Source organism: Molothrus aeneus, unplaced genomic scaffold (assembly GCF_037042795.1).
Source record: "Molothrus aeneus isolate 106 unplaced genomic scaffold, BPBGC_Maene_1.0 scaffold_181, whole genome shotgun sequence".
NCBI lineage: Eukaryota > Metazoa > Chordata > Aves > Passeriformes > Icteridae > Molothrus > Molothrus aeneus.
Genome location: NW_027098844.1, coordinates 57,501 through 62,500, shown reverse-complemented (window position 1 = coordinate 62,500; position 5,000 = coordinate 57,501).

The window sequence follows — 5,000 nt, the reverse complement described above, 5'->3', positions numbered from 1 at the left end:
CGGGCCCCTTGGGGTAGACCTGTTGTCCCCGGGCGGGCCCTCGCCTACAGCAGCCCGGCCCCTTGGGTAGACCTGTTGTCCCAGGCCCCGTGGGGTAGACCTCTTGTCCAGGGCCGGCCTTGGCCTACGGCAGACTAGCAAGCGGGAAAAGTATGCAGACAGCGCCGGGGAGGCTGATGGGGGAGGGCGGGGCGCCCCCAACCGCCCATGGCCGGCTGCGGCTGCCACAGAGCGGGCCGGGCCAGGGGCCGGGGCAGGGCCAGGGAGAGAGGCCACGCCAGAGCGTGAATGCCTATGGGCGGGCGGCTGCGCGCGCGCGGGTGGCAGGGGGGCCGGGTGGAGGTGCCTGGGGGGGGTGGCGAGGGGGCGGGGATGGTTGGCCGCGCCTTCCTTTCACGCGCGGCGGTGTGGTAGCTTGCAGGGGTGGCCGTGCCTTAGGGTTACGGTTAGGGTTAGGGTTAGTGGCGGGGGGGGGGGAGGTTAGGACTAGGGTTAGGGTTAGGGTTAGGGTTAGGGTTAGGGTTAGGGTTAGGGTTAGGGTTAGGGTGAGGGTTAGTGGGGGGGGGGGGGGGGGGGGAAGGGGGTTGTGCGTGTGTCACTGTTTCTGTCTCTGTGCGGACGAGGGCCGGTGGCTTCGTGCCGGCCCCGGGCGCCTCGGCACCGAGCCCCCACGGCCCCCTAGAGTCACGTCGATGTCCTAGGCCGCCGGGGTAGACCTGATGTCCGAGGCCTCCGGGGTAGACCTGTTGTCCCAGGCCCCTTGGGTAGACCTGTTGTCCTGGGCGTAGACCTGTTGGCCTTGGCTTCCGGGTAGACCTGTTGTCCCAGGCCGCTTGGGTAGACCTGTTGTCCCGGGCCGCCGGGCTAGACCTGTTGTCCTGGGCCGCCGGGGTAGACCTGATGTCCCAGGCCCCGTGGGGTAGACCTCTTGTCCCAGGCTCTTGGGTAGACCTGTTGTCCCGGGCCGGCCTTGGCCTACGGCAGACTAGCAAGCGGGAAAAGTATGCAGACAGCGCCGGGGAGGCTGATGGGGGAGGGCGGGGCTCCCCCAACCGCTCATGGCCGGCTGCGGCTGCCACAGAGCGGGCCGGGCCAGGGGCCGGGGCAGGGCCAGGGAGAGAGGCCACGCCAGAGCGTGAATGCCTATGGGCGGGCGGCTGCGCGCGCGCGGGTGGCAGGGGGGCCGGGTGGAGGTGCCTGGGGGGGGTGGCGAGGGGGCGGGGATGGTTGGCCGCGCCTTCCTTTCACGCGCGGCGGTGTGGTAGCTTGCAGGGGTGGCCGTGCCTTAGGGTTACGGTTAGGGTTAGGGTTAGTGGCGGGGGGGGGGGGGAGGTTAGGACTAGGGTTAGGGTTAGGGTTAGGGTTAGGGTTAGGGTGAGGGTTAGTGGGGGGGGGGGGGGAAGGGGGTTGCGCGTGTGTCACTGTTTCTGTCTCTGTGCGGACGAGGGCCGGTGGCTTCGTGCCGGCCCCGGGCGCCTCGGCACCGAGCCCCCACGGCCCCCTAGAGTCACGTCGATGTCCTAGGCCGCCGGGGTAGACCTGATGTCCGAGGCCTCCGGGGTAGACCTGTTGTCCCAGGCCCCTTGGGTAGACCTGTTGTCCTGGGCGTAGACCTGTTGGCCTAGGCTTCCGGGTAGACCTGTTGTCCCAGGCCGCTTGGGTAGACCTGTTGTCCCGGGCCGCCGGGCTAGACCTGTTGTCCTGGGCCGCCGGGGTAGACCTGATGTCCCAGGCCCCGTGGGGTAGACCTCTTGTCCCAGGCTCTTGGGTAGACCTGTTGTCCCGGGCCGGCCTTGGCCTACGGCAGACTAGCAAGCGGGAAAAGTATGCAGACAGCGCCGGGGAGGCTGATGGGGGAGGGCGGGGCGCCCCCAACCGCCCATGGCCGGCTGCGGCTGCCACAGAGCGGGCCGGGCCAGGGGCCGGGGCAGGGCCAGGGCCAGGGAGAGAGGCCACGCCAGAGCGTGAATGCCTATGGGCGGGCGGCTGCGCGCGCGCGGGTGGCAGGGGGGCCGGGTGGAGGTGCCTGGGGGGGTGGCGAGGGGGCGGGGATGGTTGGCCGCGCCTTCCTTTCACGCGCGGCGGTGTGGTAGCTTGCAGGGGTGGCCGTGCCTTAGGGTTACGGTTAGGGTTAGGGTTAGTGGCGGGGGGGGGGGAGGTTAGGACTAGGGTTAGGGTTAGGGTTAGGGTTAGGGTTAGGGTTAGGGTGAGGGTTAGTGGTGGGGGGGGGGGAAGGGGGTTGCGCGTGTGTCACTGTTTCTGTCTCTGTGCGGACGAGGGCCGGTGGCTTCGTGCCGGCCCCGGGCGCCTCGGCACCGAGCCCCCACGGCCCCCTAGAGTCACGTCGAGGGCCGAAGACCTCTGCGGACCGTGAAACAACCCGCCCGAAAGTCACACACAGCGCCTGTGTGCTGGCGGCGGTGCCGGCGGCCGCCGTCGCCTCTACCGGCGGGCGGGGCGGGGCGGGGCGGGGAGGGGAGGGGAGGGAAGGGGCGGGGCGGGGCGGGGCGGGGCGGGGCGAGCCGCATCGGGGCCAGGGGGGCTGGCCTGGGTAGGGTCCCCCCCAGGAGGGCGTGGCGGGGCAGAGCGGGGGGTGGGTGGTGGCGGCGCTGTTTGGCCAGTTCAGCGTGTCAGCAGGCAGAGCACAGGCCTCGGCTTGCCCGTCGGCTCGGCTGGGAGCGCTTCCGATACGAAAGAAAAAGAAATAAAATTGGTCAATTTTTTGGTTGGTTTGCTTTCCCGGATAAGTTTCTCGTTCCAAGCAAATAGAAGAGCCCTTCTTTCAGGAAAGGAGTAAAGAAAAAGGGGCGGGGGGGGGGGGGGGGCGGGGGGGTGGGGGACAACCCAAGAAAACCCAAATCCAAACCACAAGCCCCCCAACCCCCCCAAAAAAACCAACCTCAAAAATCAGCATCAGTATCAGAGAAAGCCAAAGCAACTGGAAAAAAACCCCAAAAAAACCCCAAAAAAACCCCAAAACAGCCCCCCCCCCCCCCCCCCGCCCCCCCCAAAAACCCAAAACAAGGAACAAAAAACCAAAACAAACCCAAACCAAATTCCCCCAAAGAACAACAAAAAAAATCGAAAACATGTATTGGTCTTGAAAGGGGGGTGGGGTTGGGGTTCATTTTGTGGGACGGGGTCGATCGAGCCATCTGGCTCCGGGGTGTTATGAGGCTGTGAGCTTCGCCCGGCTCCGGGGTCGCCGGGCACGGCGAGGTGCCCGGGGGGCGGGCGACGACAGGGGGACAGGAGGTCTACCATGGATCCGAGCCGGACCCGGCTCATCAGGTCTACCCCGGCTCCGGTCGGGGACACCAGGTCTAGCTCCGCTGCGGCCGGGGACACCAGGTCTAGCCCAGCTCTGTGGGGACACCAGGTCTACCCCAGCTGGATAGGGACAACAGGTCTACCCCGGCTCCGCCCGGGGACAACACGTCTACTCCGGCTCCACCCGGGGACACCAGGTCTACCCCGGCTGCGGCCGGGGACAACACGTCTACCCCGGCTCCGCCCGGGGACAACACGTCTACCTCGGCTCCGCCCGGGGACACCGGGTCTACCCCGTCTCCGCCCGGGGACACCAGGTCTACCCCGGCTCCGCCCGGGGACACCAGGTCTACCTCGCTCCGGCCGGGGACATCAGGTCTACCCCGGCTCCGCCCGGGGACACCGGGTCTACCTCGCTCCGGCCGGGGACAACAGGTCTACCTCGCTCCGGGGTCCGCCGGGGGCCCGCCTTGCCCCCGGGTGGCGGGCTCCGGCCGGGGACACCAGGTCTACCCCGGCTCCGGCCGGGGACACCAGGTCTACCCCGGCTCCGGCCGGGGACACCAGGTCTACCCCGGCTGCGGCCGGGGACAACACGTCTACCCTGGCTCCGCCCGGGGACAACACGTCTACTCCGGCTCCGCCCGGGGACACCGGGTCTACCCCGGCTCCGGCCGGGGACAACAGGTCTACCCCGGCTCCGGCCGGGGACACCAGGTCTACCTCGCTCCGGCCGGGGACAACAGGTCTACCCCGGCTCCGCCCGGGGACACCAGGTCTACCTCGCTCCGGCCGGGGACACCAGGTCTACCTCGGCTCCGGCGGGACTTAGTGCAATTTCGGCGCCGGCCGGGTAGACCTGTTGTCTCGGCCGGCTGCGGAAGTTCACCAAGGGGTCGCTGTTGTCGGCCGCCTCCGGCTGCGTCATCGTAGGAGGCGGCCTGCTTTGGCGCCCCGCCCCGGTCGAGCTGCATCGGTCCTCTTGGAGGCCTCGGCGGCTTTGGACTCGTCTGTCCGTACTATGGGAGCGAGGTGACGGGCCGCATCCCCGCAGATTGACTGACCCCGTATCTGCGTCCGAGGCGGAACCGAGCGTCCGCGCGTGCGGCCGCCAGGGCAAAGTTGAGTGCCGCCTAGCCGGGACGAAGTTGCGCGTGCCTTTGTCCCGGCTCCCGTCCTTCCCGGGGAAGTGGGTCCAGTTGGAGAGGCGAGAGAGAGAGAGAAGGGGCGCGAAAGAGCCGGATCCGAGGAGGCGAGAGAGAGAAGGGCCGCGCAAGAGCGGATCCGTAGAAGGCCGAGAGAGAGAGCGAGCAAGAAAAGAAGGGCGAGAGACGATCCGAGAAAGCTGCTCGCCGGCCCCGGGGCGAGCCGCGAGAGAGAGAGCCGAGCGAAAGAGAAGCCGTGCGAGTGTGTCCCGCTCCGGCCCGGCTTCTGCCGGTCGATTCGCCACGGGGGGGGGCGGCCCCCCCCGGGCACCGGTGGCGGGCGAGGCGGCGGCGCCTCGTCCCTTTTCTGCCCGGCCTTAAGCCGGGGCCCGCTCGGCGGGCGCGGTTTTGGGCCCGTCGGTCCGCCTCGGCGGTGGGCGGCGGTCCTCGGCCCGCGTTGTAGAAGCCGTCCCCCTTCCTCGGCCTTAAGCCGGGGACCCGCGTTGTGGCGGGCAGACTGTTTTGGCCTAGTTGTTTTTCTGAACTGACGGGCCCGGCGGCACCCGACGGAGAAGCCCCCCGGAC